The 23,141-nt window shown below is 42.3% G+C and overlaps 1 long non-coding RNA gene across 9 annotated transcripts in view; it reads right to left on the reverse strand.

Moving 5' to 3' along the window:
* LOC116991328 overlaps positions 1-23,141 on the reverse strand; it is a 222,036-nt gene that overhangs the window by 33,286 nt on the left and 165,609 nt on the right. For 8 of the 9 annotated variants that reach the window (XR_004416755.1, XR_004416761.1, XR_004416757.1 and 5 more), the window contains one exon: positions 22,017-22,069. The exons of the other annotated variant lie outside the window; for it this stretch is intronic. This is a non-coding gene — a long non-coding RNA (uncharacterized LOC116991328). The remainder of the gene's footprint in view (positions 1-22,016; positions 22,070-23,141) is intronic. 9 annotated transcript variants of the gene reach the window in all.

Raw genomic sequence — 23,141 nt, forward strand, 5'->3', positions numbered from 1 at the left:
AGGCTAGTTATCTTCTCGATTTTCTTACTTCCCACACTGCTGGTAGGGCAGGAGGGTTTTAGTTCTTTACAGTATTTCTCTTCAGATCATGTACACCCCCCCCACCCCCACTAACTCTTCCTCCCTACATTTACTGCACACACTCTTGCCTATTCAGTCCCGACCACCAGAATGTGTGGTTGTTGTTAGATCACAGAAACTTTCCCTTTCCCTCCCACTCATTCAGATGCTTCATTTCAAGAACACTGCACTACTTGCACTCTTCCACACAGTCCAATATTCTCCTTGTCTCGAGTAGGAAGGAACTGCGGATGCTGGTTTACACCGAAGATGGACACAAAATGCTCAAGTAACTCAGCGGGACAGGCAGAATCTCTGGAGAGAAGGAATGGGTGGTGCTTCAGGGTCAAGACCCTTCCTCAGATGGTCTTCACAGGTTATAGGTGCCAAGGCATTATTATTGTGAAGAACTTTGGGCTTCGGTCTAAGGTAAAAAGTGTGGCCATTATGTCTGTAGTACAAAACCTGTTTAACCTGAGAGGGGTGAATTGTGTTAAAGCTGTACTCCAGAGGGCCATGGATGCTTGGTCATTGAGTAGATTCAAGACAAGGAACAATAATTTTTTGGACACCATGCGAATTAAGTGGGAATGTGAAGAGAATCGAAGATAAGCCAAAATCATATTGAATATTAGAAAGGCATGAGGGGCCTTCCCCTGCTTCTATTCTTTTTCGTTCTAAATAGCAAAGAGTTTTTCCTCATGTTCTAATCAATATGTATTCTCCAACCAACATCATAAAAAATAGTTAATTGATAATTACTCCATTTATGTTTCTGGGAGCTTGCTGCAAATTGTCTGCTTCGTTTCCTCTTTTACAACAATAAATCTAATGCAAAATGTACTTTGTGGGTTATAAAGGCCTTACAACATTCTGACTTTACAAAACATAAGCTTTGAAGTCTCTCCAGCGTCTCTTTGTTGTATATAATCTACCCACTGATGCTGGGTTTGGGTTTTGCTAGGGTTTTCCTCATGACTCTAGACCGTACAGACAAGTCCCCGGGATGACCTGGACACTATTTCAAAGAATCTGTGTTGGTGCAAAAAATTGTCCTGTGGTATGGTATTTATCCAGTGGTTTAATTCAGGTTAGTTTCGGGGATATAGCATGGAAATGGGCCCTTCAACGCACTGAATCCACCGGGACCATCGACCACCCATTCACCTTAGTTCATTAATATTCCCCATATTTACAAGATTATTAGATGATTTTATTCTCCCCTCTGTGCTACATCTTTCTGGGAAGAAAGGATGAATGAGGTGAGAATGGTAAACAGCAGATTGGGACAGATGAATGGATTGGGATAGAAAACTTGGGAAAGAAGAATCATATTATCAGTGAAGATAGCAATGATGGAGGTGATTTGGTGCGTTGTATCTGTGGGGTAGCACTTTGAACGAACAATTCAATAAGTACCTCAGCCCTTGCTCTCTGTGTTGACACTGATCCCACTTCCACTAGCCTTACAATAAACCCGTCTCCTTGGGCTCTTTCACCAATAAATTAAATCTGCATTTTCTGATCAGCAACCAGAAGGTAGAGCGATGAGATGGCACTGACTGGGATTGGTTTTAAGAAGAAATTACAGAAGAAATTAATGGCACAGAGAAAGATGGAAAAAATGTTGAAGCAGGAAGGGTTGAGCAAGAACAGAAAGGGAAAAGCAAAAGCATGAGTCACATGAAATATATGATTAATCATTTGGTCATCAGGCCCAAAATATTGAAAAATAAATTTTTACTCAATGAAGAATGGTTTCTACGGTCAGCTTATTTCACAACAATTATGAAAAAACAATTGCAGTCAATTTGAAGTTCAATTATCTTTGAACATTTCACTCAATGTTTTGCTTTAATTGTATTCCCTAGAATTTGTGCAAATTCTCCTGGTGTTGGGTTTCAGCTTAGAACAATCTGCTGTGTGTTCTCCTCCAAAGCCACAAGATTACAGGCTCACTCATCAATGGTGGCTTTTTCCCCAACGTCGGTGAAAGGTCAGCAGTGGCTAATTGTGTGGAAAACGAGTCAACCTTACTCGAGCAAATGAAATCTTCCAATACCTTTGCTCTATTTGTCTTTCTGAAGCTAAGATTTGATGATTTCCCTCTCTTCCTCCATTGCTTTATTACATCAGATCTTTAAATATCCATAGTTAGGTCCCATTGTGTTCAATTGTGGGCACTACATGTCTGGACGGGTGCAAGGGGTTAGAGAAGGCATCTGTAAAGGTTAAGGGGGAATTCTGGGGTGATGGGTTTCAGAAACACAGAGAGGCTGATGATGGAGGAATTATTCTCAAAGTGATACAGCGTGAAAACAGGCCCTTCAGCCCAACTTGCCCACACCGGCCAACCTGTCCCATCTACACTTGTCCCGTCCCACCTGCCTGCAATTGGTCCATATCCCACTAAATCTCTCCTATTTAATATACTTGTCTAAACCTTTCTTAAACACAGTGATAGTAGCTGCCTCGACTAACTCCTCCAGCAGTTTGTTCCATACACTAACCTCCCTTTGTGTTAAAAAGTTGGCCCTCAGGATCCTATTAAATCTTCCCCCCCCCCTCTCACCTTAAACCTATGTCCTCCTATTCTCGATTCCCCCCCACTCTGGTAAAAGACTCAGCGCATTTACCTTATCTATTCCTCTCATTATCATGTACACCTCTACAATATCACCCCTCATCCTTCTGCGCTCCAAGGAATAAAGTCCTAGCTTGCTCAACCTCTCTCTAAAATTCTCCTAAGAAAAGTTGATAGGAGATCAAAGTTATGAAGGGTTTTGACAAAATAAACCTGTTTGCAACAACAGAAAAGTAAGTAGTCACAAACATAGAGTTAATGTAACCAGTACAAGTATATACAACCAGCATAGGTAGAGTTTGCTAAGTTGATTCCCACGCTGGATGGTTCAAGATCTTCTCTATTGAATTTGAACCCTTGTGCAGGTCAATGCATGAGCACCAGACGTGTTTTAGTCTTTTGCCTGTACTTAATGTTTAGAGTCATGGAATCTTGAGTGGTGAAATGTTAAAAATTCATGGCACAGAGGGATATTTGTATCCACATTGGCTACAAAAGGGCTATTGAGACTGATGCGCTTTCCAGTTCTCAGTCCAAAACCTTGTAGGTTATGGGGTTATGGCCTGGAAACCTCTATAACCTACAAGGTATGGCACAGCATTTCGTGGTCACAGTCTAAAAAGACACTGGTGGAGAAAGTCACTGGCTCGAGGGGCATTTGCAAGTGAGAAGGAATTGTCGCCTCAAATCCATTGGCCGGAACACGATGCCAGAACACCATCGGCTGCTCAATCAGGAGCAGACCGCAGGGCCCAAAGGAAACGCAAACTCCAGCCTGAACACCCATTATTGGAACTCAAACACAATCTGCATGCTTTAATTTACTAATTACAGACTTGTTAATTCAGTTTGGAAAAAACCCAGCTGAAATACAAAAGCTCCAAAAATGTTGAGTTTGATAAGCTGAGCTTGTTGGTTTGAAGAGCAACCCTGACCTCCCATTTCCTTACCTACAAACGCCACAGGGCACAGCGGTTTGGTTGCAAGGGATTCATGTTGCAAGATGACTAATGCATTCAAATCATTTTTCCTGAAGCTCCAGCCAGTTTTTAAAGAATTTATTTCTTTAGCTTTTTTTTCTATTGCCTCAGCCTGTTTAATTGGAGTAAAATCTCTGCTGCCAACCAGCCATTAAACAGTCTCTTCACTCACCAGCCATCGGAACAATAAGCTGAATGAGCTGTTACATTAACTGCAGCACAATCAATGCGGAAACCTCTGGGATTTGAATCCCCAGTCCCTCTTGCACCAAGAAGAGAAATAGCTGTTCCATCACAACTTAGAAAATGAACGATAGAGTAATATGAAGAAGAGTTACTCCTAAGAAATTTGACCAATTTGATCAAGTGGCTCTATCCTACGAATGAAACTGAAAAATAATTGCATGCATAGCTTCCTCTGGTTAAACCAGATTTCATCTGTGGATCAAACCAATTTTTTTCCAGTGTTATTCAATGCAACACCAGGAAGCAGATCAATAAAGCATTATCGGACTTGGATCATTTTCTAACCAAATAGTTTACGGAAAGAATTCAAATTTATACTACTTCCCCGACTCTGGCACTCTGAAGTGTTTTACAACCAATAAAATACCATTGTAGTATTGTCACGGTTAAATGGCAAACAATGCCCGTTCTGTGTGCAGCAAACTCCTGTAAGCAGCAACTTCATAATTGTATTAATATTCACTGAGAGATGAATATTGGCCGGGACACCAGGAAGATCTTCCCTGCGCTCTTCAAAATAGGGCCATACAACGTGTACATAAGCTTGAGAAGGTTTAATGCTTCATATACAATGCACCATCTCTGACAGCGTAGTACTTCTTCGGTATTGCTGAGCTCTGTAACTTCCCCTCTGGGGGTCTAAAAATCCCAGTTTTTACTGCTGTGAAGTAAAAGATTTCTGAAGTAATAGGTTAAAGATTTGAATTTAAAAGTGTGAAAATGATTTGATCGTTTCATTGCTTTTTAATAGTTTATGAAAGTTTTTTAATGTCTCCAAATGTCAGGGATGCGGTTTTTGCCTGTCATCTAAGCTCCTTTCATCTGTTTGGTGGCTGGCCAATTGAGGCAATAATGTCAGACAAGGTCTCGTCACCACGCAAGGCCTTGCTATTTAAAAATGGCTGACTGGTGACGATGAACTGAAGCCAATAAACTGAAGTCCTTTACACACCACATAAATCATCAGAGAGCTGGGGGGGTGGCAGTAAGTCTTGGACCAGTGGAAGAAGTGAGTGGGCAAAACTGTGGTCAATGGTTTCAATTTAACCAAACATGACATCATCCTCTTTAGATCTGAAAAGGATACAACAAAGTCCTTTCCTGAATGATGGAGCAGGAGAGGTTCAAAGAGACCAAGTCATTTTTGGTCTTGAAATCTCATGGTCATTGGAATTTCAAAAACAATGAAACATAGAAAATAGGTGCAGGAGTAGGCCATTCGGCCCTTCGAGCCTGCACCACCATTCAATATGATCATGGCTGATCATCCAACTCAGTAGCCTGTACCTGCCTTCTCTCCTTACCCCCTGATCCCTTTAGCCACAAGGGCCACATCTAACTCCCTCTTAAATATAGCCAATGAACTGGCCTCAACTACCTTCTGTGGCAGAGAATTCCACAGAATCACCACTCTCTGAATGATATGCTGGATTTATATCAATAGGTCCAGAATACAAGTGAATAGAAGAGATGCTTCAACCACACTAAAACCCAATTTGACTACTTGGAGTATCAAAAACAGTTTGGGCACCTTGGACTTAATAATGCACCATGTATTTTCTCGAATACATCCCAAGAGTTAAGCTGCCAAGAGACATTGCACAAATTACATCTGTATCTCTGGAATTTAGGTTAAGGGTCATTTAATTGAGGTTGTCCTGATATTAATGGCAACAGATAGAGTCGAACTAGAGGAAAATGTTCCATTGATTCTGGAATCTGGTCCTGGTGAGCATCGTCTAATAATTAGCGTTAGGATTTTGGGGAGAGGTTAGAACACCCAAACGCAATGGGAAGCATACATTTAGAACTCTTTTCCACAAGTGTTTGCATTTAATTGCCAGGTTAACATTTGAGATTTACAGACTTTTTGTTAATAAAAGTAATTAAAGGATTTGGAGCAAATGTGGGATTAGAGAGTAAGACTACAAAACAGTCATGATGTCACTTAATGTTGAAACGAGTTTAAGGGTGGAAAAAATCTAGTCAGGGTCCTCTGGTGATTCTGATCTTTCTATTTTTCCTCTGATTTATAATTAGTAGAACCAGTGATGCCTTCAATTTGCACGCTGGAATCAGCTGCTGACTTGCATGTCAGAACCTTTGAAAAAACTAGAGGAAGTCATGCAAAGAAGTACATCTTACAGCTACAACAACTTGGATTTAAATAGCATCCCCTAACCTTATAAAGAAGTCAGGAGTCTTTGAGTCATGGTGTTACACAGAACAGAAACTGCGCTGCAACCCAACTTGCCCTCGCCGAAGGTACTTCACAATTCTGCTCGGAGGCAAAAAGTGACTCAGAGACTAGATGGTGTAAGAAACCTATGGGAACTGTACTGAAAGTTTAGCACTGCACGCTACCAATCCCAGTTGTGGAGACACTGGTATCGTTGTCTCGTTGTAGGACACTGATCATTCTTTTTTATTCTGGATTTTAATTCATGTAATGTATTTAAAAAAAATATATATATATATATTTTACGATGCTTTTATAAGTGATATATTAAGATTTTATATGTATTTAATGATGTTTTTATATGCAATGTATTTTTATGTAATGTTGTCCCTTGTCTGGACCTTGAGTCTGAAATAAAATGTATTATTATTATTATGGCTGTAATGCATCACACTGTACCTTTAGGTACTGTACTCTAACACCCTGTGCAATCAGGAGTTATAACCCAGCACACTCTAGCTTCAGAAACCCTAGCCCAGTTGTGTATGTAATGAGGAACCGTGCCCTACTAACGATCTGTGATATAAGTAACTGTGTCCTGCCAATCTATGCCCCCTTGAGGCACAAAGCTTTTGGGGGGGTGTGGAATATTTGGAAAGAAAACAAACATATCTTAAATTTGAAAACCACACAAATCTGGGAAAAATTGTGAGGTGCTGTCAATGACCCATGGCTGTGTAGGAGGCTGACATTAACTCCAGTCTGAGTCACTTCTACACAAACACATTTCTTTTATAAAATAGTTGTTCTGCTAACACCAGCTTCCTCTTCCTTTTCCTCTTTAAGGAGAATTCAATCATTTCTGGGCACTGAATCACTTCCTGTCTTGCTTGAGTAAGGGATGTATATTAAAGGGCCATTGCCATCATTTCAGGATAAATCTGGCCAAACTGTAGCCTGTGCTGGGAAGGCATGCTACGTCCTAAATACATTCCTTCTCCTGTGGTGATGTTGTGGTATGTGTGACTTCTAGCTTTGTCAATCACTGCCAGCTTATAATATTAAAATTTCTCAAAGTTGACAGCAGATTCGCTCAGATAGAATAAAACAATAAACAGCTAAGATGGCAACAGGAATTGCGGGTAAAACCACACAGGGTTAGAAAGCAGCAGGGCATTTTTCAGCATTTTCTGCTTTTATTTTAAATTTCCAACAACTGGGGTCTTTTCCCTGATTTTCAATGTACAGCTGAGGCCTGGGGAATAGGAGTTAAGATATCTGACAACTCTGACCCCAACAGGACTCCTGGGTTATTGGCATCAAAAAAAAAACATCGGCCTGCGTTTCTACCCCTTCAATCCTGCACCTCGGACTCAAGTAGCAACCTCAGCGGAGGCTGGTGAATCTCTGGGATTCTCTGCCATGGTGGGTGGTGGAAGCTGGAACCCTAATACTTTAACAAAGTATTTAAAGTGAAGGTCGATAAGTATTTAATAGATGGCGGGAAACATGAGTATGGAGAAAGTTGAGGGCAGTATAGATCAGCCATGATCATATGAAACAGCGGGGCAGGTCTGAAGGACCTAATGCCTTTCCCCTGCTCTTACCCTTTCCCAGTGTGAGTACAGAATCATGGGTGATACACTCGACACACACTCACTGCTGTGATCTTACAGATGAAACCTAAACCAATACTTCCATCTGCCCTCAGGTTCTCTGGTAAAGATACTTCACAGCTCCTGGGCATTGTGCTTCTCTCCAGCATTAATATTGGATACAGATTGTTTGGTTATCCATCTCAGTACTGTGTGAGGGAACCTGGTGTGTACAAACTAGTTAACAGAGTTATTATATCAGAACAGTGGTTGGATGGAACTGTTTGGATGTAAGGTTTTTTTGCAATGTCAAGGTTAGAAAGCCAATACAGAAATACAAGTCCTTATTTAAGAACATTGTGAGCATGAGTAGACCTTCAAGAACTGAATACACCAGATGGTATAAGCCAGCATGCTGAACCAGACTACTATTTTGTTTAAGAATGGCTGCCTGCATTAAAGGGTCTGAAGAAGGGTCTTGACCTAAAACATCACCTACCCATGTTCTCCAGCGATGCTGCCTGACCTGCTGAGTTACTCTTGCACTTTGTGTCCTTCAAGGGTCTGCTGTTAATTCCTCTCGTCTGGGGACTTGAGCCATGGATGAAACACTGATTAGAAATGTGGGATGATGCTGCTTGTGAGAGTGATAGGAGATGGATATCCAAGGTGTGAAAGTAGAAGACTGGGTTCTCTATGGAAGAACAGGCATTGTCAGAATGGTGGGAAATGTGACTATCAGTCACTTCAGCCTATCTGTGGAATGTGTGGAACTATTTGTTGAGGTGAACATCTCAACTAATAATGAAGAGAAAGACACAGTGATAGCACCGTGGTGCCTCTCAGCACCAGGGGCCCAGGTTAGATCTGACTACGGGTGCTGTCTGTGTGGAGTTTGTACGTTCTTCCTGTGACGGCATGGGTTTTCTCCGGGTGCTCCGATTTCCTCCCACATTCCAAAAAGGTGCAGATTTGTGGGTTAATTGGCTTCGGTAAATTGCCCCTTGTGTGTAGGAGAGAACCAGCATACGGGTGATCGATGGTCAGCGTGGACTGGGTGGGCCAAAGGGCCTGTTTCAATACTGTATCTCTAAACGCTAAACTAAACTCGAAACGTATGAGAGAAAAAATTAGAAATGTTAAATGAAAGAAGAAAAAGTTAGAAGCATAATATGGGCATTGAAAGAAAATAAGCAAATTATAGAAGGAAGACAGCATGGAAGCAAAAAAAATGACACCAATTTATAAAATATAGGGAGGGGGGGCAGCATCATTAGATTCCTGAATCAATAATATGCCAAATATGTTGTATTTGTTGTAAATATTGATAAGAGTTATCAGATGCTTGCATTGATGTTTATTTAGATTGTGTACTGCACACAGGTTAGTGGCTCAAAGGCATGGAAGTAAATTTGTAATGGCACCAACCACAGAAATGTTAAGCACAGCTTGTGGGGAAGGTGAGAAGACTAACAGACTGAGTAAATTAGTATTAGGTTATTATATATTTTTCTTTGTGGACAATTAATTGTTGTATCATTTAATATTTGTAAATAGTCATCTGATGGTATAATTTGCAGAATGCAGATAGTAGATGAATAGTATGTGGTACACAAAAAAGCTGGAGAAACTCAACGGGTGCAGCAGCATCTATGGAGCGAAGGAAATAGGCAACGTTTTGGGCCGAAACCCTTCCGGGTTTCGGCCCGAAACGTTGCCTATTTCCTTCAGGGTTTCGAGCCGAAACGTTGCCTATTTCCTTCGCTCCATAGATGCTGCTGCACCCGTTGAGTTTCTCCAGCTTTTTTGTGTACCTTCGATTTTCCAGCATCTGCAGTTCCTTCTTAAACACCAATAGTATGTGGTTATTGCTTTTCAAATGGAATATAATCCAGCAAGTACAAATGTGCTTATAGGAGTTAGAGTACTGTGTGCTATGATCTTGAAGCACTGCTATACCAGGCACTGCTGTTTAGTTGAAGAATAACAGCTAGGTTTAGTCTGACAGTGTTTGACAGCAACACCAACGAAGCCTACACACTCTCCAGTCAAGGTAGACACAAAATGCTGCAGTAACTCAGCGGGACAGGCAGCATCTCTGGAGAGAAGGAATGGGTGACGTCCCGCTGAGTTACTCCAGCATTTTGTGCGTGTCTTCGGTATAAACCAGCACCTGCAGTTCCTTCCTACACTCTCCAGTCAATCCTGCATGGGGGCACGTGTGTGACACTGGATGGGAAGAGGGTGAAGTCTCAGTGTCCGCCATCGCAAGTGAGGCCGTTCTTTACGTCAAGGTGCCGTCCTATCCTCTCTACTTGGTGCCGTATTCCCGCAGCGAGTCTGGAGGCCGGCTGGAAAAAGGAGAAAAAGATTCTATTTCCAAATTACCTAGCAGCAAGATAGACACAAAATGCTGGAGTAACTCAGCGGGACAGGCAGCATCTCTGGCGAGAAGGAATGGGTGATGTTTTGGGGCGAGACAGACGCTGCCTGACCCGCTGAGTTACTCCAGCATTTTGTGACTATCTTTGTTAAAACCAGTGTCTGCAGTTCCTTCCTATGCCGGTAAAAAACAAGCAAATAGTCTGGATTATATTAATCCAAATGAACGGTCTGTATCAATCACAGTAAAGCATACAATTACTTATTTTAAAGTGAGAGGAGTATTGCTCAACCTAGTAGTACTATAACACAGTTGCTGCGTAGAACATGTCTTTCCGAGGATTCAGTGCTCAGATTTCTGCATTAAACACTAGTTGTGTCCAAATAAGTTTTTTTTGGGGATATGATATAATTTTCTTGCTTTGATATATTTTTATTTATAAAGGCCTAATCCATAAGCTTTATAAGTATTCTCAATCTGTTTTGTTATCTTCAAGGATTTGTCATTAATACTCCTGTTATCACATTGACCCTCTTATTTCCCTTTGCACCTCTCCTCTGCAGCTCTCCTCTACTTTGTTACTATGTGTAGCCTTGAACTGCAGCTTTTACAGTGTGTGGTCACGCCTTATTCTTCCAAACCATTATGGTACTTTTCACTGCTCAATGTCACATTCCACCTGCTATACACGTCCATCCATTTCACCGGCCTGTATTTATCCTTTTGGAAGACATCATCAGTGCTTATTATCCTTCCAAATTCTGCATCACTAAATATTGAAACAGTGCACCTAAGTCCGTCATACAGTGTGAAAACATAGAAACATAGAAAATAGGTGCAGGAGTAGGACATTCGGCCCTTCGAGCCTGCACCGCCATTCGACATGATCATGGCTGATCATCCAACTCAGTATCCCATCCCTGCCTTCTCTCCATACCCCCTGATCCCTTTAGCCACAAGTGCCACATCTAACTCCCTCTTAAATATAGCCAATGAACTGGCCTCAACTACCTTCTGTGGCAGAGAATTCCACAGATTCACCACTCTCTGTGTAAAAAATGATTTTTTCATCTCGGTCCTAAAAGACTTCCCTCTTATCCTTAAACTGTGACCCCTAGTTCTGGACTTCCCCAACATCGGGAATAATCTTCCTGCATCTAGCCTGTCCAACCCCGTAAGAATTTTGTAAGTTTCTATAAGATCCCCCCTCAATCTCCTGAATTCTAGTGTGTACAAGCTGAGTCTATCCAGTCTATCCAGTCTATCCAAAACAGACCCTTTGGCCCAACTAGCTCACGCCGACCAAGGAAACCAGTGGTTCCAGCATGAAATCCGGCAGAACACCACTGTTCTCCTTCCTTTGGCTTGAAAAAACAAATATTTGCCGCTTCTTTGTATTCTGGCCCCATGCCAATTTCTTATCCATATGCCAGTATTATTTTTATTCTCTAACCTTTAACTGTACTGACAATGTACTAATATGATATTTTATTAAAACTGTTTAGAACTCCATATACATTACATCAACTATAGTGCCCTCATCAACCCTCTCTACAACCTCATTACAAAAAACAATCATTGGCTCAGAACCACTTGTTCATTAACAAATCTGTGCTGTCTTTTTTCTATCTAATCACACTTGGTCACCTTTTCACCTTGAGGTCACAGAATATATTTGTGGTATCAATAAAGACATTTTGCACTCAGTCAAGGTTTAATTGCTTTGTTATGGACAACATTTGCAAAATCATAGCTAGTTATAGAGTCATACAGCATGGGTACAGGCTCTTCGGCCCAACTTGCCCACACCGACCAACATGCCCCATCTACGCTAGTCCCATAAATGTTGGAACGTCATTGTTTGAGGAGAGTGGAAGACCAACATCCTTGTTTATAGCAATTAAACTTTGCATTCTAATTTATGAAGCAGGCCATACATTTTTAAACATTATTTTATAACTACTGATATAAATAAATTATTTGTCAAAATTGATGAATATGTTTTTGACAGGACCATCGCGGTAGTGTGTGAATTCTGATATCGTATTTGAAATTCAGGGAGAAATGCTACCAAAATAGACACAAAATGCTGGGTTAATTCAGCGGGACAGGCAGCATCTCTGGGGAGAAGGAATGGGCGACATTTCGGGTCGAGACCCTTCTTCGTACTGAGAAATACTCCAGTTACCTGAATGGATGAAAGAGATTCAGGCATGCAGCAGAAATGCTCGCAGGGTATATGCCTGCTGCAATACTCTCTCTAACCTTACACCCTCTGTGAACTTGAACTCGTCAAAACCTCAGCTACCTAATCTTAACTGGCATCAAATCTCATCCATTCATCTCCCCTGTGACCTGTGTCGGCTCAGCATGCTACAATGCCTCAGTCTCAAAATTCTCATCTCTGCTTACAAATCCCTCCAACCCCTGGGTCTCCCAAACCTTCCCTTCAAGGCTGCTGCATCGACCAGTTCTGGCCTCTCATATCTCTCCTCATTCACTCTTAAATATTTGAGGCCATATCTTCAACTGCCCAGGCCCTCATTTTTTGAAATTCCACCTTCTCTCGCCCTCTGCAAAATCTCTCAGCTTCCCACTAGACCCTTCTTAACCCTTTGCCCAAGTATTTGATAATCTGTCACGTTTATTTCAAGATGAAACAAAATCTTCGGGGGTTCTTTAGAACTAGAGAAATCACATGGTTGTTGCTGTGAATCTGGTTTCCGATGGGTCAACATAGCCCTTGAGCATGGACATGAACACAGTGGCAGGCATCGGTAGTCATGTCAGGATTCAAAGATGATTGCTGGCACAACAAACAAGTTAAATGGACTAATGGATACATACCTGTCAAGATCAGAACCAACATTCAACCATAAATCACTTAAAATTCAGAATATGTAATTCAGAATGATCTTGGTAGCCCTCAATTAGAGCAGTTTCAATTAGAGCAGGGTTTACTCAACAACAAGAAATTAGCAGCAGGACCCCTCTAGTCTGCTCTGCCATTCACCATGATCATGGCTGCTTTACTCTGACCTCAAATCCTCTTCTATGCCAGATCCCTGTCACTCTCAATTCCTTGATCTTTCAAATATTGATTTATCTTCACCTTAAATAAATCTAATGATCTAGCCTCTGCCACCCTCAGGGGCAATGAATTCCAGGGATTTACCTTCCTCTGAGAGATAATTGTTTTAAGCACCTCAGTTTTAAAAGACAGGCTGCATTATAAATGTAGCTACGTTCCCTTGTTTATGAAGTTCCCAGTTATGGAAACATCTCAACCTGTACACTATCAAGTAGCATTAGGATCGTATATGTTTGAATAAGATCATCCTTCATTCATCTTTCCCTTGGCCCATTCTTATTGCTATGCACTGGCAATCCTTCGTGATTCCTCCCCAGTCCTAATTTTGGGTCTTGACCCAAAACATCAACTTATACTGTTTGCCTCCACAGATGTTGCTTGAGCCACTGTGTTCTTGCAGTGCTCTGTTTTTCTTCACTGGACAACAGACTTTTCTTTACCTTGGTCCAAACATAGACTGATTCTAGAGATAAGTGACATTCTTTGATATCAAGGCAGCATTTGGCCAATTGTGGTATTGCAAGTCCTGGTAACATTGTCTATAATGAGCTGGAGTCAAACCCAGCACCAAGGTAGACGGCTGAGGTTGCTGGGGTCAATTATCACATCTCCAGAAGTTCTTCAAAGCAATAACTGGGTCCAAGCATCATCAACTGCTTTGCTAATAACCTGCCCTCCACCAATTCACAATATATAGTTGTATTTTAATCTCCCCTAATAATGCTACATGTAGCAAAACCTGGACAACCATTGCTGAAGTATATTTATGAACTAAGCTGCAACAACTAATTAGACATTGACTTGATCTCTCATCCCCATGACGTGTATCACCTGGGAAATCAAGTGAAAGCAAATCCATGTTAATACCATGGTCTCAATGTCGTCATTCTGACACACTTCATTATAACTTAATTATATCTGCTCTTGATTTACCATCAAGGGTTCAGAATTCAGAAATTCCACAATCCAATACTATAGAAACTCTTTCAATGCAAGTCGTGCAGTGGCTCAAAAAGATGCCTCAACACTATCTCATCAAAGACAGGTAGGGATAGATAATAACTGGTGATTTGGTTGGTATAGATGTACAGCTTGGGCAGCTTACAACCCAGCAGAATGAATTTGATTTCTCTAACCAAGTAACACTTGCTTTCCCTCTCTCTCCGTCCCTCCCCCATCCTTGTTCTCCGACTAGTTCCTCCTGATTAAACATTACTGATTGTATGCCTCGTTGTCACCTCACCCTTAGCTAACAATGTACCATAGATAGACACAAAAAGCTGGAGTAACTCAGCGGGACAGGCAGCATCTGTGGAGAGACGGAATGGGCGATGTTTCGGGTCGAGACCCTTCGTCAAACTGAAGAAGGTCTTCAGGCCTGAAGAATGGTCTCGACCCAAAACGTTACCCATTCCTTCTCTCCAGAGATGCTGCCTGTCCCGCTGAGTTACTCCAGCTTTTTGGGTCTATCATTGTTTGCAGTTTCTTTAGCAATACGTACGACCAAGAAATATATGTGTTAAAAGAACATGATCAAACCTATTAGATTTATAACAGCCTGAAAAGTTTTCCCCATCACGTGATAGGGCTGAAAGTTAATTGTCAAGGCTCTGAAACCTCAAGGCAATCCTGCAGAAAATGCAATGTTTTTGAGTCAATTGAAACAACCCCAGCTTAATTCAGCTAAAGAAATAGCACTGCTCTTAAAGTATAATTTTAGCTCCAACCAAATTCCCAAGTGGCTGGATGTAGATGGAGGTACAGAGTCTTTTTGGGATCTTGTCATGCATACGGAGTGACACATTTTCAGAGCTGGATACAGTAACAAGAATCAGCCAGACCCTGTGGTCCCCGCATCATATGTACATTGCATGATACCCAAGAATAGATAAACTTCAAAATATGGAATTGTGTAAAAAGGCTTTCGCCATCTTTCTCCAGTCCCAACATCCAGACATGGTCTCACAACCACGTATGTCCCACGCGACCTCCAGGACTGTCAGTACGTCTTCCTTCGCTGAGATTCCCACCGTACACTGCTGCAAAAGCCTTACGAGGGACCCTTCAGCGTACTGCAAAACGATACCACGGCTTTCATCATCGACACGAGCGGCAGACACGAGATTGTCTCCGTGAACCGTCTGAAGCCGGCGCAATGGGTCATTGACCAACCAGTGCAGGTGGCACAACTCCGCCGCAGAGGGCGTCCGCCATCACGACCAAACCCGCCCTCAACTCAACCAGCCGCAACCCTCAACACAGGAGACACGTACACAAGGTCTAACTGCCTCCAATACTCCGGTTCTGGGGGAGGGGAGGGGATCATGTGGTGGGCCGAGCCACTTTGGTCTGGAACCGTCGATCATCGAGCTCGAGCACTCACGTGGACCTGGCGTGATCTGGGCCGACCCAGCTGGCGGGGTGCAGGGGATGATGGAGCTAGGCTTCACTTCACAGTCAACACATTAACACACACACACCTTGCCTTTTTTGTACTCATTGTGGAGCTGCAACATTTAAATATTAAACCGAGTGTTGATTCAATATGTGAACCTCTTCAGAATAATATTTAACTTGGTTGTGAACTCAATGAATAAGGAAGGGAGGAGACAAGATCCCTGCTAGATTTCTGCTTCTGCCTCTACTTTCATGCTTGATGTTCCTCATGAAGAAACCCAGTGTGCAGTTCCTGCATCTCCCTCTCTACATTAACCATAAACACAGAGAATTATTGTGTTCATTGCAGCTTCCTTTTCAAAATGTGCATTCATACATATAAAATAGCCACTAATCCAATAAAAATTCAAGGGAGATATATTCACCCATTGATTATTATGTCAACCTACCACAAGGGCAGGTTCGAGTGAAATACAAAAAATATAGTACAGATACAAGGCCTTTCCCTGTACTGCACCAATTCTGTATGCTGGAGTAAAAGGGATAGCAGCCAAACACGAGTGGGAAAGCAAGAGAAGTAAGCTAACAGGATGAGATGAAGACAAACACAAAATGTTGGAGTAACTCAGCAGGACAGGCAGCATCTCTGGAGAGAAGGAATAGGTGACATTTTGGGCCGAGGTCCTTCACCAGACTGACAATCAGGGGAGAGGGAGTCTAGAGATATGGAAGAGTAAAGTGTGAAAACGGCATGATCAAAGCAGACAATGCTAAGAACATTTAGAATGGTTCATTGTTAGCTGAGGGGAAACATAGAAAATAGGTGCAGATGTAGGCCATTCGGCCCTTCGAGCCTACACCGCCATTCAATATGATCGTGGCTAATCATCCAACTCAGTATCCTGTACCTGCCTTCTCTACATATCCCGATACCTTTAGCCACAAGGGCCACATCTAACTCCCTCTTAAAGGAAGATGACAATGAGGTATACAAGCAGTGGCATTAATCAGAAGGACAGTAAAACTAGTCGGAGAACTAGGGTGGGGGAAGGATGGAGAAAGAGGGAAGGCAAGGGTTACTTGAAGTTAAGAGTAATCAATATTCATACCGCTGGCTTGTAAGCCGCCCAAGTGAAATATGAGGTGCTGTTCCTCCAATTTGCATTGGGGACAATTTGGGGAGGGCTCGTGCCAAAAAAAACTACCAATGCCGACTTGTTTGCATTGAATGGTCCGGTTCTCTGTTGTTAGAGAACATGACTTGCGGAGGGAGACACTCCCCTGGAGATCATTGCTCACAGAGTAGTTAACAAATGGGCTGACCACACACAGGAACCCTGAGTCACCACTGAACTAGGAACCCAAAGTTCCACTGACTAACGCACAAAAAATCTATTTGCAGTTAGATCACTTTAACATTAGACAAGACAGTGGATACCTCTGTCCCTCGTAGAGATGGCAATGCAACCAATCAGACTACCAGTGTTTAAGAAGGAACTGCAGATGCTGGAAAATCGAAGGTAGACAAAAGTGCTGGAGAAACTCAGCGGGTGCAGCAGCATCTATGGAGCGAAGGAGTGAATGGAGCGATGGAAATAGGCAACGTTTCGGGCCGAAACCCAAGGGTTTCGGCCCGAAACGTTGCCTATTTCCTTCTTTTCAGATTCAGAAAACTTTATTGTCTGTCGCAACAGAAAATCTTCTTTTGTCTACAATCAGACTACCATCCTTTCATTGGCAAGAAGCCACCAACTCTGAAGCTAAAGTCCATTTGATAACTAGATGCCGGCTGGGTAAGATGTTTACTCTTTGAAGTGAATCACCGCACAGTCACCAAGACTTCAGTTCAAAGGAATCAGGTAGGCTGCACTCTCCGAACTGCAAGCAATCCAGCGACCCTTTCCGACTCTTCTTCATTGGCAGTGGACCCAGTTTTAAAAATGAAAGCTTTGTTCTTGAGATCTGGGAGATACTATCAGAGCCATTTATTGCCTGTCCTCGGTTGCCATGGTAAGTTAGCCATGGTGGACCTTCCTCAGTGCCATTTCTATCCAAAGTAAAAGCCTGTTCCTCTAAAACTTTATAACCTGCTCCCTCCTCCCTCCTACCTCCTGTCAAGTCATCAGCCCTGTGCTCACTGAACCTGCATTAGGTCCCAGCTCAGTGACACCTCAATTTAAAAATTCTAATCTGTGCGTTTAAATCTCTCCACAGCTGTTTCATAACTTATCTCTGGAATTTCTCCCAGCCCAACAATCTTTCTACAATCTATGAACTACTCCAATCTGGCCTCTTGCCCATTCTTCTATTTTAATTACTGTAACATTGGCAGCTGTGCCTGTGTTTCCCTGTGCCCCCCGGCTCTGTGTTGCCCTTAAGTCTTTGAAGTTCTACTGCCTTGCTGCATGAAGGTTTCATGGGGGGAACGACCCCTTTGTTTCCCCATCCAACTGGGCTTTAGAGTGATAATGGGATATTGGGATATTTGTCCAGGGACAGCCGTGCCCATTCAGTCTCACACACACACTGACTGCACGGGAATAAAGTGAAGGACACTGACCCACACCATTACCTCCACATCTCCCCCTCCTCTTCCTCCTCCCCGCGCCACAAACCCTCGCTCTCACCAGTGCATAAAGCAGCACTCAGGATGTCATGAAATGTTCCTGCTCCCCTAATGTAAAAGGTTCATGCAATGACTTTACTGTTGCCACAAATCCGGAATTAAAGCTCAAATCTCCCTGACCTTTCAGGTTGTGGGCAGGGTCCTAACCTCTTGGAATCATGAAATGATGGATTACTGCTTTTTAAATTCTGTTTGTCGCAGCTGCGGTTGTTTTTATGTTCCCTCCTTGCCTTCTTTTCCCCTTTGGGTTCGACTCTCTGCAAGAAGGCAGCTCTCCAACTGGTACACACCCAACCACGCTCCGATATCACCAGCGCCGGGAAACCAATCGCAGAGAACCGCACAGCTCTGCTCATTGGCAAACGCACTCAGTGCTGACTGGCCTCATAACTAACCGATTCAAACACGCAGGCAGGGGAAGGGCTAAAGATTGTTCAGCCTCAAAGTTCCTGCTGCGCGCATTATCTGCATGAAATTTGACAAGCTTTGTTCATTATCTTAACCTGCTGCAGTTCACAAAGGTGGGGTGTATAGAACAAGCCAGAACGTTACTGCAGCAGAGCACACAGAAACTATAACACCACTTAAAGATGGTGGAGATATCCAGGCTGAATATTTCCTCCTCCCACACTCCGGGAACATTGAGGTTAATGGTGACAAACACAGAGCCATTTGTTTCAGCACTGCACAGGCATGTGTCTCTGTCCTGCATACTCAATTAGCTTGCAATTATTTGATGTTATTTTTTGCCTTTGGCCCAGCTTACATCAACAAGCTGAATGTACACGAGCAGCAAGGTTGATTGCTGGAGTAGCAGCTGCCTCCGAGGGCCACCGACCCGGGTTCAACCCTGACCGCTGATGTTATCTGTCTGGAGTTTGCATGTTCTTCCTGTTTTAACCCCGGGTGCTTTGGTTTCCTCCTTCATCCCAACAATGCACAGGATTTATAGATTAATTGGCCACCCTCAACTCTTCCTAGCGTGTAAGCAAGCAGGGAGTCGTTGAGAATGTAGGGAGGATAATTTACAGAGTATATTAACCAGACGAAGAGGTTGCATAGAATGGGCTAGACTGACCTCCTTTTACACCCTGATGAAACATGCAATATGGAACATATCAAACGATAGAAAGATTTTCATTTGTATGGTGCCTTTCTCAAGAGATCCCAAAGCACTTTTCTTATATTGCAATTTAGTTAAAGTTATACGAAACAGTGACCAGTTTGAATGAAGCAACATCTGATAAATGGAACTGTGATAATGACTGCTAACGCACTAACATCTTCATGATGAGGGACAATTAGAAAGATTATAATCATTTTGGCCTAAAAATTTATATCCACTTGAAAGGTCACAGAGGTCTGGTTTTATCATCTTATCTGAAAGATTAACGCAATAATCTCCCAGTACTCAGTCCTCAGGTTTACAGCTAACTCTCTGGAGTGCATGTTGAACCCATGCATATCTGACTCAAGAAGCAGGCTTGGCCACCAGTTGGCACCTTACATTGCTCAGTGGGAGGGATTCAGTTTATCAAGTCTGTGATGCTCCATTAGTGAGCTTTCTCATTTGCCCCATCTTCACTACTTTCCCCTCAAATCCTTCAAACTATTGACTTTACCAAGTATATATTCAGTACTCTTGATCTATCCTACATGTTTCTATTGGCCTTTCAGGGTGTGTGCTCCAGTTCATAACAATACATTGCGTTAAAAATAAATCCCTGTATCTTATATATGTTTCCTTGACCTGATTACAGGCAAGATCACTCTGCACCATTTATTTTCCTATCTAAACAATGATAAGCATGTAAGTTGCCTTCATGACGTGCCACATAAACTGTACCACAGTCTATGAGTACTTCAGCCACCCTCCCCTTGAATTCATATCATTGTGTATACCGACTCTTTGATCCAAGTCCAACTGAAAAATAATTATCTTTTATATGCAATGATAAATGACTTCAAGGGGGGGGACACCTATTCTCCCTCCGTCCCGACAAAACCTTAACCTCTGCACGTGATCTGGATGCAGTTTTTTCAGACTGTTCTTTCAATACATGTAAAGCATTTGTTTGAAGATCTCTTGTGCTGTTGTGTACGTTTCAGTTGATATCATAAAAAGTGCATAATGGATGAAAGGGTGTGGGATAAGCAAACAGAAAGGGAAAGACTGGAGAAAAAGAACAGGGAGGGCGGCAGAAGCAGGCAGAGAAAGCGAGTCCGAATCAACTATGCAAATATACAAATAGAAGAGGTGGCATATCAAAGCAAGAAGAGACGGCAGAGAATTATTTGAAATTGGAGAGCAGCATGGACTAAAACAGATGGCAGTGCAGGGACGAGAGAGGGAGAGTGGGAGAGAGAGTCATCTGCCTGGAAACTCATGTCCAGCAGGTAGCGCTAACCCCATTGTATAGCAGCAAAGGCACTTTCCATTCTGCTTTCAAAACCCACGTCTATTGAAAGTAATGACTAACCAGAGACAAATAGGTGCCCAAAGAGATTTGGAGGCCAGAGGGAGACCAGATCAGTTGCAGGTAAAGATATTCATCAAATTCCATTCGTATTTTCCTTTACAAAACCTTTGTCCACTTATTAAATCTTTTGCTTCCATCATGCTGCCAGAGGAGGTACTTGAGGCAGGTACTATAACAGCATTTAACAGACAGCTGGACAGGTACATGGATAGGAAATGTTTAGAGGGATCTGGGGGTATGCAGGCAAATGAGGGCAAATAGGATTAGCTTGGGTGAGGAATCTTGGCCAGCATTAATGAGTTGGGCCGAAGGGCCTGTTTCCGTGCTGTGTGACTGTGATGCAACTGTTTACCCGTGGATATTACATATCTAACAGTTCCCTTTACATTAAAAAATGAATCCGACAGAAAAAGGAAGTAAAAACAAAGAATGAAAAAAAAAGTATGAAAGTGAGAAAGATGGATTGATTCAAGACACCGGGAGGTGGCACTTAGACACAGATGACTAAAGTAAGAGAATTGTACTAAAGATATTTATCTTTCTTGAAGTTTTAAACTTTTGACCTCCATTTTGTGCTTATGGTCTAAAGATTAATCACATCTGCAAAGTCTGCCCCGTTTCCTGCATTTCAAGATTTGTATTTTTACATCCACTGCTTTACACTGATCTGTTTTCTCAGTGATGTCCTTTCACCACACGAGCATTCAGTGGAAGATAAGGCTGCACTTTAAAACATCAAGCTTGGCATTGCCTGGGTGATAGTCACATCAGAGGTCAAAGTAGGGGATAACAAGGAAGGAAGAAAGGTCGGGAGCTGGAAACCCATCACCATGGCTTAACCCTGGACTCTGTCTGCCACCAGTCCCTGGTCACTCACGCTGAAGATGTCTCCACATCTTTAACCAACTTTAAATCGCAAGGTGCATTCACTCACTCACTATGCATGATAGCTGAGAGAAATCATTCAGAATTTCCAAAGGGAATGAGGAGTGCTGTGAGGAATATAGAGGATAAGACTTGATAGTGCAGACAATTTTACCAAATTAAAAATGCCTTCCCCAGTTCCAGAATTGATCTTGGGTCTTCAATTCTGTGCAGTGTTAAAATAGTATTGCAGCACTGTTTGTAAGAGATGATTTAATCAAGGACTTTATAATGAATAAAGACATTTATTAGGATGATGTATTGAAACCATTCCCATGTTGGGAGAGTCCAGAACAAGACTAATTTATCAATGTGATACCAAAATCTGTTCTTCCCCACAGAGAGGAATCTCAAACTCAGTTTTCCATGTGGACTCTGGGCATTGATAGATTTTTATGATGTGCAGGTACCAAGGCATATGGAACAAGGGCTGGTAAGTGACGTTGAGATACAGTTCAGACATTTACCTACCAAAAAGGCATCGCACACTCAAAGAAGTGAAGGGCCTCCTCCAGGAAGATTACCTGTAAAATAATTGTTTATTGTGTGAGACTTGATTCAATTGCTATTCACCAGTGCAGTCTTGTGAAGAAGAAAAACATTCCGATTGTGAGATGCATTGCTTCTCAAAGTCACATTTAGCGCGATCCTTCCTTTACAATGAACCCCACCAGGTCTGCTGTCCTCGGGGGCTTTGTAGGATATGCGAGTGGCCATCAAAGTCTCTAATGAGACGAAAGAAAGCAGCGAGGATAGACGGCAGCCTGCATGTTCACCAGGCACAATGATCATAAGGCATGTAGTACACTCAGATGCTGTGGGCTAATTAGTGTACATGGCAGAATAAACGGGTGCAAGGGCTTTACACTAACACGCACACTAGAGCACTGAATAAGAGCATGTTATTATAGTGACATCCAACTCAGAACAGCAACAAGCAAATAGTTGTATCTTTGATGACCCTCAGACTATCCTTGATCGGACTTTGCTGGCTTTACCTTGCATCAAACGTTATTCCCTTATCATGTATCTGTACACTAGAAATGGCTCGATTGTAATCATGCATTGTCTTTCCGCTGATTGGTTAGCCTGCAACAAAAGCTTTCCACTGTACCTCGGCACATGTGACAATAAACTAAACTGAACTGATTGTGTGCCCCTGTAACTCAATGATATCTTCAAACTCTGCAGAAACCAATGGAAACTTTTTAACACAATTCAGCAAGTTGAATTAGGTAGGGCACGTTTCGCTAAATAGTCCCGTTTTACAGCTTGCCTGATCTGACTCCCGTTTGGATATAACTACCTATTTTACATCTATTCAACATTACCTCCACTTGATGTCAATGGTAAAAGTGGATTAAAATGGCTATCCTTAGAAACAGCAGCACCAGCTGAATCTTCGTTCATTAATGACTGAATATGTGATCGGCTGGTATGATGGGAGCGAGCAGATTGGTAACACGGGGAAGATTAACTGTTCTTCCTGTCCTTTCCAACATGGGAAATGTTGCCAACACGGCATTTTCATTCTGTAAAAATACATGGCAGAATCTCATGTTGGAATATTAATTTCCCAGTATACGTTCCTTGTAT

This window comes from Amblyraja radiata, chromosome 33 (genome assembly GCF_010909765.2).
Source record: "Amblyraja radiata isolate CabotCenter1 chromosome 33, sAmbRad1.1.pri, whole genome shotgun sequence".
In the NCBI taxonomy this organism is placed as follows: domain Eukaryota; kingdom Metazoa; phylum Chordata; class Chondrichthyes; order Rajiformes; family Rajidae; genus Amblyraja; species Amblyraja radiata.